Source organism: Trichosurus vulpecula, chromosome 1 (genome assembly GCF_011100635.1).
Source record: "Trichosurus vulpecula isolate mTriVul1 chromosome 1, mTriVul1.pri, whole genome shotgun sequence".
In the NCBI taxonomy this organism is placed as follows: domain Eukaryota; kingdom Metazoa; phylum Chordata; class Mammalia; order Diprotodontia; family Phalangeridae; genus Trichosurus; species Trichosurus vulpecula.
In genome coordinates, this window is record NC_050573.1 from 562,853,159 (window position 1) to 562,865,944 (window position 12,786).

The window sequence follows — 12,786 nt, forward strand, 5'->3', positions numbered from 1 at the left end:
GTGGAGCCAAGCTGGTGGCTGGAAAACAGGGACTTGCTTAAGCTCTCCCCCAAATCCCTCCAAATACCTGTAAAAAATAACTCAAAACAAATTCTGGAGCTAGAGAACCCACGAAACAACAGATGAAAACAAGTTTCCAGCCTAAGACAGCCTGAATGGTTCCTGGGAAGGGTCTATCACATTGTACTGGGAGTGGAGCACAGCCTAGCATGGGCCACATCAGGACAGACCAGGCCAGGAATAGTTCTGGCAGAGCAGGCCTCAGGGCCCTGAATCACTGAGCTGTGGCAGTTACTAGATTTCTCAACCCACAAAGGCCAAAGACAACACAACAGGCCACTGGGAAAACTGCTGGATCTGGGTGAGAGAAGTGTGCTGTCTGGCCACAGCCCTGGGGTGTCAGGTGGCAGAAAGAGAAAGCTCTGGGAGGTGCTTTCAAACCCCAGGCCCACTCAATGGGAGGACTCAAGTGGGTGATCAAAGCAAGAGTACAGGAAGTGCTTTGCTGGCATAGAGACAGGGTTCTCTTGCTTTGCCCTGCTTGGATCTGGGTTGCAGTCCTGGTTGGTGATTCTTGGGGGAGGAGGAGTGCTGGTGTGGCAGAGCTTGAGGCAACTGTGGAGTAGAAGTGACTCCGAAAACAGCAACACAGCCTCTAAAGCTTGGGACAAAGCACTCTTCACTAACCTGTTTACTTAGTAAGTGCTGAGCCCAGGCCTACACTCTTTCACTGATTGAGTGTGAAGCCCTCAGGGCCCTAAAGAGCATGCATGTATGTATGTATGTATGTATGTATGTATGTATAATGTGAGGTTAGCATTTGCTATGGAGGCTCACTCATTGGAAGAGTGTTCCTGTGGAAACTGAGTAGTTGTTAACAACCACCCCCCTTCCCCAGCTTTGAGAACTCAGATATTGGTGCATCTCTATCTGGTAACTATGTATCTATGTATTCCTATGGACAGATAGTTGGAAGCTCTGTCTGCTGATTTGTTAATTATATAATTCCTGCTTGCAATTTCTGTTTGTGTTTTCTCTGAAGTTCAGGGTTCTGGTTTTCCCCCCTGAACTAAGTGAATGATACATGTATGCTTAATTAAAGTAAGATTGTAAACCTCTTAAAGTTTCTTTCCTTAGAAAAGTAGATCAAAGAATCTGCGCTAGCAGCCATCCTGTGTGCTGGTGTTACTGGCCTTACACCTCCACAGCAGCTGCAAGTAACATTACAGCTCTTCAAGGGGAAATTTATGATCAATTAAAATGGTCACCATTTTAGTTGTATGTGGCAAAAAAAGGTTTTTCTTGAATAGACTTCTACCCACTTAATAACATTTTCTTTTTTTTTATAATTACATGTAAATTTAATTTTCAATATTCACTTTTATAAGATTTTGATTTCCAAATTTTTCTCACTCCATCCTTCCTCACCTCTCTCTCTCCCCAAGACAGCAAGCAATTTGATATATGTTGTACAAGTATAATCATATTAAATATATTTCCACATTAGTTATGTTAAATGAAAGAAGACTCAGAGGGGTGGAGCCAAGATGGCCCTGTGAAAGGAAGGAACTACTGTAGCTCTTTCACAAATTCTGTCAGATAAATCTAAAAAAGTGAATCTGAGCAGATTTGAGAGAATTAGAAGCCACTAGTAGACTGAGAGGGGTAGGAGCCCTGGGCACACAGATCAGGACCAGACCAAACCAACAGAGGAATCTGGCCAGCCTGTGGGTCTGGGAGAGCACTGGGTGAGCAAAACGCCAGAGCAGGAACAGGCCCAGGGAGGAAATACTGGATATGGCCATGATCGAGCCCCAGGTCTCTCAGCGCAGGACAGGAGGCTGTTGGAGCTCAGAGCCTGCAGCCACGGGAGCAGCTAGCCTGGAGGCCTCCAATGCACAGTCTAAAGGTCTGAAACTGGCCTTTTTGGACTCCTGGTAGCCAGGATGTGCATGTAAAATGGCTCATATCCCTCCCTTGAATTAACCCAGAAAATAAAACCTCAGGAAAAACAGATGAGCCAGAAGGGGGCTTCAGTAGCAAGAAAAGTGGGAAAGAGGGTCCATCCTAAGGTGGTGGAAGGAAACTAGTGCAGGAAGAGAGGTACCCCAGCAGCCCTCATCTTAGCAGAACAGCAAGAGTAACTGAGCCCCAAGGGGTGGAGCTAACTAACATCAATGCCAAGACCCCAGACTTGGCTTTGCACAGCCAGGGAAAGTGGCAGACACCAACACAGACATGGGCTGAGACCATCCCTGTTGTAGAGCAGTCCTGGGGAAGAGGAGACTTCCAGCAAGTAGACCACCCCTCCCTGACACCTCACAAAACCAGAGGCCATAGCACATAAAGCTAGATCCCAACACAAGAAACTTGGGACAGAGTGCCCTGAGTCTCAGAAACAGAGATCCACTTCAGAAACCAGGAGCAAAAAAAAAAAAAACACCATGAAAAAGAATAGTAAGAAGCTTACAAAGACAACAGACTCATATTATGGAGACAGGGAAGACCAAAATACCAATTCAGAAGAGGACAACATGGACACTACACCCACATCTGAAACCTCAAGAGGGAAAGTGGACTGGTCTCCAGACCAAAAAGCATTCCTGGAAGAACTTAAGGAGGACTTTAAAAACCAAATTAGGGAGGTAAAAGAAAAAATGGAAAAAATCCATTGAGGAAAGCAAATCTTTAAAAGGTAAAATAGGGGAATTGGTTAAGGAAAATCAGAATATAAATGGAGAAAATGTCTCATTGTAAAGTAAAATCAACCAAATGGAAAAGGAGGTAGAGAAGACAAAGGAAGAAAACAAAACGTTAAAAATTAGAATTGGGCAAGTAGAAACTAATGACACTATGAAACATCAAAAATAAATCAAACAAAATTTAAAAAAAATGAAAAAATAGAAGAAAATGTGAAACATCTGATTAGAGAAACAACGGACCTGGAAAATAGATCCAGGAGAGACAATCTAAGAATTATTGGCCCACATGAAAGCTATGATGAAAAAAAGAGCCTGGACATCATCTTCCACGAAATCCTTAAAGAGAATTGCCCAGAGGTCCTAGAACCAGAGGGTAAAACTGCCATTGAAAGAATCCATCGATCACCCCCAGAAAAAGATCCCAAATTGAAAATTCCAAGAAATATTATAGCCAAATTCCAGAACTACCAGGTCAAGGAGGAAATATTGCAAGCAGCTAGGAAGAAACAATTCAAATATCATGGAAATACAGTCAGGATCATGCAGGATCTTTCAGCTTCTACCTTAAATGACAGAAGAAATTGGAATATTATATTCTGAAAGGCAAAGGAGCTTGGACTACAACCAAGGATCAACTACACAGCAAAATTGGGCATAATTTTCCAGGCAAGGAGATGGATATTGAACAAAATAAGGGAATTCCAGACCTTCCTGATGAAAAGGCCGGAGCTCAATGGAAAATTTGATCTCCAAATATAAAACTCAAGAGAGACATAAAAAGGTAAATTGGGGAAAGAAACCCTAGTTAATCAATAAAACTAATTAATTACATCCCTATATAGGATTATTTTGTTTTATATATGTTTGATATCATATATAAATCTTGAGAATAGTTCATCTATTCAGACAATCGAAAGGGGTATTCAGAGACTGTGGATGTCAGTATAAAATAACTGAAATAATGATAAAAATAAAATTATAGAAATATAAAGGGATGGTTCTGGGAGAAGAGGTAAGGAGGTAGTAGAAAAGGGTAAATTACATCACATGAAGAGGAACAAAAACATATTGTAGTAGAGGAAAAGAAGGGAGGGAGAAAAGCAGTGTCTGAACTTTACTCTCATTGGATTTGGACCAAGAAGGGAATAACATACCTTGATAAGTATAGAAATCTAACTTGCCCTACAGGCAGTAGGAGGAGAACGGGGGAAAAAAGGGAGGAGGGAGGGTGGTCAGAAGGGAGGGAAGAAGTATCAAGTGGAAAATAGGAAGATAATGGAGGGGAATGAAGAGGGAGGGTAAACTGAGGAAGGCAGGGGCAAAAAGCAAAACTTTGTTGAGGAGTGGAAGGGGAAAGGGAGAAATAAAAGCATAAACAGGGGAAATAAGATGGAGAAAAAGGCACAGATAGTAATCGTAACTGTGAATGTGAATGGGATGAATTCTCCCATAAAACAGAAATGGATAGCAGAATGGATCAATCCTACAATATGCTGTTTACAAGAAACACATTTGAAACAGGGGAAGGCACACAGGTTAATGGTAAAAGGCCAGGGGGGGTGGAGCCTAGATGGTGGCTGGAAAACAGGGACTAGCATGAGCTCCCCACCGAGCCCCTCCAAAAACCTCTAAAAAATAACTGAACCAATTCTAGAACTGCAGAACCCAGAAAATAGCAGAGGGAAGCAGGGCTCCAGCCCAGGAGAGCCTGGATGGTCTCTGGGTGAGGTCTATCCTGCATGGAGCTGGGAGTGGAGCAGAGTGAAGCAGAGCAGAGCCCAGTCTGGGCTGCATGGACTAACCAGACAAGAAGCCAGGTGAAGTGGGCCCTAGTGCCCTGAATCAGTGAGCTGCAGCAGTTACCAGACTTCTCAACCCACAAACACCAAACACAACAGAGCAGATTAGTGGGAAAAGCTGCAGGAGTGGAAGGAGTTCGCTGTTCAGCTATCGCCCCAGGGGCAGTGGAGGTGGGGCAGCTACAGAACTACAGCTGCAGTTTCTTTTGGCCCCAGGCCCACCTGGTGGGAAGAATTAAGTGGCGGATCAGAGCAGGAGTGGAGAGCCTGCTGAAGATCTAAGCCCAGTCTGGGTTGGGGGTTCTTGGGGAAGAAAGAGTGCTGGTGTGGCAGAGCTGGCACATCCCCCCAAGCTTGAAACATAGTTCTCTTAACCCTACAAGCAGTCATACCCTGCTGAAAAACTAAAGGGCCAAGTAAGTTGGCTGGGAATATGGCCAGCAGCAAAAACGCACCCAGATTCAGTCTCAGACTCTGGAATCTTTCTTTGGTGACAAAGAGGACCAAAACATACAGGAAGAAGAAGTCAACAAATTCAAAGAGTCTACACCAAAAGCCTCCAAGAAAAACATGAACTGGTCTCAGGCCATGGAAGAGCTCAAAAAGGATTTGGAAAAGCAAGTTACAGAAGGAGAGGAAAAATTGGGAAGAGAAACGAGAAGGATGCGAGAAAACCATGAAAAATAATTCAATGACTTGCTAAAGGAGACCCCAAAAATACTGAAAAATATACTGAAGAAAAGAACACATTAAAAAAAATAGACTAACTCAAATGGCAAAAGAGCTCCAAAAAGCCAATGAGGAGAAGAATGCCTTGAAAGGAAGAATTAGCCAAATGGAAAAGGAGCTCCAAAAGACCACTGAAGAAAATACTACCTTAAAAGTTAGATTGGAGCAAGTGGAAGCTAGTGACTTGATGAGAAATCAAGATATTATAAAACAAAACCAAAGGAATGAAAAAGTGGAAGACAATGTGAAATATCTCATTGGAAAAACCACTGACCTGGAAAATAGATCCAGGAGAGATAATTTTAAAATTATTGGACTACCTGAAAGCCATGATCAAAAAAAGAACCTAGATATCATCTTTCAAGAAATTATCAAGGAGAACTGCCCTGATAATCTAGAGCCACAGGGCAAAATAGAAATTGAAAGAATCACAGATCGCCTCCTCAAATAGATCCAAAAAATAAATCTCCCGGGAATATTGTCACCAAATTCCAGAGCTCCCAGATCAAGGAGAAAATATTGCAAGCAGCCAGAAAGAAACAATTTGAGTATTGTGGAAACCCAATCAGAATAACCCAAGATCTGGCAGCTTCTACATTAAGAGATTGAAGGGCTTGGAAAACGATATTCCGGAGGTCAATGGAGCTAGGATTATAACCTAGAATCACCTACGCAGCAAAACTCAGTATCATGCTCCAAGGCAAAATATGGATTTTCAGTGAAATAGAGGACTTTCAAGCTTTTTCAGTGAAAAGACCAGAGCTGAATAGAAAATTTGACTTTCAAACACAAGAATCAAGAGAAGCATGAAAGGGTAATCAAGAGAAAGAACAAGAAAAAGAAATTGCAAGGGACTTACTAAAGTTGAACTGTTTTGTTTACATTCCTACATGGAAAGATGATGTATATGATTCATGAGACCTCAGCATAAGGGTACTTGAAGGGAATATGCATACATATATGTTTATGTGTGTGTATATATATATATATACACATATATATGAGTGTGTATGTATGTATATATGTGTGTGTGTGTATGTGTGTATATATATATATATATATATATATATATATATATACATACAGAGAGAGAGAGAGAGAGAGAGAGAGAGAGAGAGACAGCAGGCACAGGGTGAGTTGAAGATGAATAAGGGATGAGAGAGGAATATATTGAGGGAGGGACATAGGAGGCGATAGAATGGGCTAAATTATCTCACATAAAAGTGGCAAGAAATAGCAGTTCTGTAGGAAGAGAAGAGAAGGCAGGTGAGGGGGAATGAGTGAATCTTGTGGTCATCAAATTTGACCTGAGGAGGGAATACCATACATACTCATTTGGGTAACTTACCCCAGAGGAATAAAAGAGGAAGAAGATAAAAAAGGTGGGGGGATGATAGAAGGGAGAGCAGATAGGGGTGGAGGTAATCAAAAACAAACACTTTTGAAAGGGGACAGGGTCAAGGGAGAAAATTCAATAAAGGGGTTGATAGGTTAGGAAGGAGCAAAATATAGTTAGTCTTTCCCAACATGAGTATTGTGGAAGCATTATACATATGGCCTATGTTGAATTGCTTGACTTCTTAGGGAGGGTGGGTGGGAAGGAAGGAGGGGAGAGAATTTGGAACTCAAAGTTTTAAAAACAGATGTTCAAAAACAAAAAAAAAAGGTTTTTGCATGCAACTAGGAAATAAGATACACAGGCAATGGGACATAGAATTTTATCTTGCCCTACAAGAAAGGAAGGGAAAAGGGGATGCGAGGGGAGTGGGGTGACAGAAAGGAGGGCTGACTGGGGAACAGGGCAACCAGAATACATGCCATCTTTGAGTCAGGGGGAGGGTAGAAATGAGGAGAAAATTTGTAAGTCAAACTCTTGTGAAAATCAATGCTGAAAACTAAATTAAAAAATGCTCTAAAAAAAGAATGTAACAAAATAAATCTTCATCAGAAAAAAAAAAGTTAAAAGGCTGGAGTAGAATATATTCTGCTTCAGCTAAAGGAAAAATAGCAGGGGTAGCAATCCAAATCTCAGACAAAGCAAAAGCAAAGATACATCTAATTAAAAGAGATAAGGAAGGACACTATATCCTACTAAAAATGCACCATAAACAATGAAGGAATATCATTGTTTAACATATGTGCCCCAAGTATTATGGCATGCAGATTCTTACAGGAGAGGTTAAGGGAGTTACAGGAAGAAACAGACAGCGAAACCATAATAATGGGAGACCTCAGCCTCTTCCTCTCTGAACTGGATAAATCTAACCTCAAAATAAACAAGAAAGAAGTTAAGGAGGTGAACAGCATTTTAGAAAAGGCAGATATGATAGACCTCTGGAAAAAACCAAATGGAGAAAAAAGGAATAGATTTTTTTTCTCAGTGGTACATGGCACATACTCAAAAATTGACCATGTACTAGCGCATAAAAACGTCATAATCTAGTACAGAAAGGAAGAAGTAGTCGAAGCATCCTTTTCAAATCATGATGCAATAAAAATTATTTGTAATAAAGAACCATCAAAAATAAGGTAAAAATTAATTGGAAACTAAATATTCTAATTCTAAAAAATCAGTGGACCAAAGAACAAATCATAGAAACGATCATTAACTTCATTAAAGAGAAAGACAATAATGAGGTAATGTACCAGAACTTATGGGATGCAGCAAAAGTGGGGAAGTTTTTTATCTCTAAATGCATACATGAATAAAATATAGAAAAAACGAGATCAACGAATTGGGGGTGCAAGTAAAAAAGCTAGAAAAAGAACAAATGGAAAGTCCCCAATTAAATACCAAATTAGAAATACTGAAAATCAAAGGAGAGATTAATAAAACTGAAATTAAGAAAACTATTGATTTAATAAATAGAACCAAGATGTGGTTTTATGAAAAAAAAAAACAATGAAATTGATAAACCTTAGGTCAATTTTATTAAAAAATGAAAGAAAATCAAATTACCAGTATCAAAAATGAAAAGGGCAAATTCACCTCCAATGAAGGGGAAATTAAAACAATGATTAGAAATTATTTCTCTCAATTTTATGCCCATAAATTTGACAACCTTAGGGATACTGATAAATGTCTATAAAAATATAACTTGCTCAGGTTAACAGAAGAGGAAGTAAAATTCCTAAACAACCCAATCTCAGAAAAAGAAATTGAGCAAGCCATCAATGAACTCCCTAGGAAAAATCTCCAGGGCCAGATGGTTTTACATGGAAATCAAAATCTTATAAAAGTGAATATTGAAAATTATATTTACATATAATTATAAAAAAAGAGAAAATGCTATTAAGTGAGTAAAAGTCTGCTCAAGAAAAACCTTTTTTTGCCTCATACAACTATAGTGACCATTTTAATCGATCATAAATTTCCCCTTGAAGAGCTATAAGGTCAATGTTGCTTGCAGCTGCTGTGGAGGTGTAAGGCCAGTAACACCAGCACACAGGATGGCTGCTAGCACAGATTCTTTGATCTACTTTTCTAAGGAAAGCAACTTTAAGAGGTTTACAATCTTACTTTAATTAAGCATACATATATGATTCACTTAGTTCAGGGGAGAAAACCAGAACCCTGAACTTCAGAGAAAACACAAACAGAAATTGCAAGCAGGAATTATATAATTAACAAATCAGCAGACAGAGCTTCTAACGGTTTGTCCATAGGAATACATGTATACAGTTACCAGATAGAGATGCACCAATATCTGAGTTTTCAAAGCTGGGGGAGGGGGGGTTTGTATGTTTGTATGTGGGATTAAAGTGAGGTTGTTAATCTCTTAAAGTTGTTTGTCTTAGTAAAACAGATCAAAGAATCTGTGCTAGCAGCAGCTCTTGTTGCTCTTCTTGTTGGGTCTTATGTCCCGCAACAGCTGCTAGGAAGATTGTTGATACAGGCCTCTTTTATTTTTTTATATATTTATTCTTTCATTAATTTCTTCCTTCCTTTCTATCTTTCCTTTTTTTCTTTCTTTCCTTCCTTCTTTCCTTCTCTCTCTTTCTTTCTTTCTTTTGTTCTTTCATGAGATCTCTTACAGAAGGCTTCTAGACATTCTCTTAAAGGGGAGATTTTAAACCTAGGAATGAAAGTTTTTATCATAGTATTTTTTTTTTACAGCAAATGAAAAACTTATCACTGCAGAAGGAAATCTGGTATGGCATATGAATGAAATTAGTTCCTTGCTACCTGCTGTAGAATGGACATTACTCCATTTTTTTAGGAAAGAGAAAATTTGGGACTTAGATGCCATATTTAGTTGGATAAAATTACAAAATCCACTAGTCCTTTACAATTTAGCATGCTAATGTGTAGGTTATTATTAATTCATCAAAGTTGATTCTCTGATTTAAAGCCTTAAGTAGCTTTAAGAAAAGTGGAATTTACTAAGGAGTTATAAGAAGAATAGCCATATAAAACATCTCCTCAAAGGTCTGTGACATGTCCTTTCACATATGGACAGAAGAGAAAGTGGGCTCAAGTATATAGGATATATGGCAAAAGAATAGCTCAGCTCCTGCTTGATAGAAGTCCTTTTCTCTCATTCATGAAATGCCCACTGAGTTCCTTTTAAATGTGGTGAATCTGCATCCATTTTGGCCTTGGTTAATGATGCTGTCTGGTTGCCTGAAAATTTCTTTTAGGATACCAATTGGAGGATGAAAAGCCCCAAATCCTCCTCTCGTCATAAGTGAGTGGTGTGGATAGCCTAGATTTCCAGTGCTCTCTCTCTCTCTCTTTCTCTCTCTCCCTTTCTCTCTCTCTCCCCTCTCTCCCTCTTCCCAAGCCAGTGCTCATCGAGATGGTGTCACATTCAGCTCCAGCACCCAGATTGTGAATCCCAGAGGTGAGAAACCAGATGAGTTTGAGACTGGCATTTCACAGGCTCTATTGGAGTTGGAGATGAACTCTGACTTAAAGGCTCAAGTAAGAGAGCTGAATATCACAGCAGCTAAGGAAATTAAAGCTGGTGGTGGCAGAAAAGCTGTCATCATTTTTATTCCAGTTCCTCAGCTAAAATCTTTTAAGAAGATCCAAATATGACTAGTTTGTGAATTGGAGAAAAAATTCAGTGGCAAACATGTGGTCTTTATTGTTCAGAGGAGAATTCTTCTTAAGACAACAAGAAAAAGCTGTACAAAAAAATAAGCAAAAGCATCCCAGGAGCAGTACTCTAACTGTTGTGCATGATGCAATCCTTGAAAACGTTGTCTTTTCAAGCAAAATTGTTGGCAAGAGATCTGTGTGAAACTAAATGGCAGCAGACTCATAAATGTCCATTTGGATAAAACATAGCAGAACAATGTGGAGCACAAGGTAGAAATATTTTCTGATGCTTATAAGAAGCTGACAGGCAAAGATGTTAATTTTGAATTTCCAGAGTTCCAGCAGAAATGATTAAATTAAGTCCAGTGTTCATAAAAAAAGTGAGTGGGGTAGACCAAAGCTGAAGACAAAGAAACTCCTCTTCCCATACTCCCAGCAAATTCATGAAACTCTTCTCCCTTCACAATTTGTTTGATAATTTATAGATGACTCCTTGATATGTGACAATTTCACACAATATAGAAATGAATATCCTTTCTTCACTTCAGCTGATGGCTTTCAAAGATTTTTAAAACTTTGTCATGTCATCTTTTGATTGATAATTGCTTGAGATACTCTTAACTAGCTAAGTTATCAGTGGTGGAGTTGTTTCAATGTCACCTTATACTGTGCAACACAATGCTGTTGTAATGATCAAGTAAGATCATATTTGTAAATTATTTTAGAAAACTGAAAGCACTGTAACCCAAATGTGATTATGTGTGAAGTGTAGTTGTTCTTATTTTTATCTGATACTCCTTCCAATTTGGCATTTCATTGTTTGAGGAACAGTAAAAATGCCAATGTCACTGGATCAATGCATATAGAGGGGAGTAAGGCATAAGAAGTTTGAAAAGGTAAAGTGAACCAGATTGTGAAGGGCAATATCCAATAGATAGATGATTTTGAATGTGTGACAAAGTTTCACAGCTATAGAAATGAGTATCTTTTCTTCCCTTCAACCAATGGCTTTCAAAGATTTTTTCAAACTTAGTCACATAGTCTTTTGACAGCTTGAAATATTCTTAACTATTACTGCCTGTCATGTTGCCTCCCTCCTCATTGCCTCCTTATGGCTTCCCTCAGTTCCCCAAGAAAATTTCCTAATTTTGTATATGTTTAAATGTGATTATAGTTTCTGTATTCAAATTTAAGTTCCATGGGAGTAGTAATTGTTTCATTATTAATTTTTTTGTATCCCCAGAGTCTGGAATGGAACTTGGCACATACTAGGTCCTTGCATGAATGGAAGCAATATGAAGTAAACATGAAAACATGAGTTGGAACCAGGTTATAAAAGACTTTAGCAAGCTGTGAGTTTTGAGTTTTAATTCTGAGGCAAGAGGTATTGAAGATTTTTAAGCAGCAGAGTGACAAGAGGAGAACTGTGTTTTAAAAATCTTAATTTCCCGTCTGCATGAAAGATGAATTGAGGATAAAATAGGCTAGATGCAAGGGTGGGGAACCTGTGGCCTCAAGGCCACATATTACCCTCTAGGCTCTCAAGTGCAATATTTTGACTGACAGGGCCACACTTGAAGACCCAAAGGGCAACATGTGGTCTCAAGGTCACAGGTTCCCCACCCCTCACCACTAGAGGAAGGGAAGCTATTGCAACAGTTTAAATGAGAAGGGATGAGGGCCATAAGTAGTGTAATGGTCCTGCATATAATGATAAAGATATGGAGGAAGCAGCAGCAAGAATTGACAATTTATTTTACATTTAGGAAGAGCAAGAAGAAAGAGTCAAGGATGAAGCTAAAGTTGTAAGTTTTAAGTGTCTAGAATGGTGGGGCTTCATCAAGCATTAGAGAAGGCTAGGAGATGGGTCACTTTGGGGAGGGGCAGGTTATTAATTTTCTTTTGAATTTGAGGACTTTGAAATTCATAATATTTTAATCAAACAAGTGGTGATCTTTCGTATTGAGGTGAGAGCTGCATATTATAGATTTGTTAGTCATCTGTGTTTACAGAGAAAAAATGAAGCCATATTAGTGGAGAGAGAGAGAAAGATCTCAGATTTAAGACTATTGTTAATGGGAGAAAGTAATCAATGGAGATTTCATTGATGAGATTCCATATAGCATTTAAGTTTGGCTGCAGGATTCTGAAAATGTAGAAAGAAATGGGATTTCTAGTAAGAGAAACAAGATCATAATTTAAAGAGTAGGCAAACAAATATGTGCAATAGTGTATTTAAAAACAAATTGAAATGTCACTTCTTGAAAACCCAATAATGGATTAGTTTTTAGCTACAAAACTCTTCAATCTTTCAATCTCCAAACAAAAAAATTATATACCAGATGTAGATTAATTAAGGCTAAGTGCACAAGATAAGAAGACTAAACAGTATTGGAGAAAATTTTAAAAAAATCTTAATTAGCTTTGGATAACTTAAAACCTTAAAACTTCACTCAGGGCCCAAAACTGAGACAATGGGCACAAACAAACCAACAGATTTGCACCTGGAACC

At 38.9% G+C, this 12,786-nt stretch overlaps 1 pseudogene; it reads left to right on the forward strand.

The window, feature by feature from the left end:
- Positions 1–1,797: 1,797 nt before the first annotated feature.
- On the forward strand, positions 1,798–10,625 carry LOC118841875 (annotated as a pseudogene).
- Positions 10,626–12,786: the final 2,161 nt, after the last annotated feature.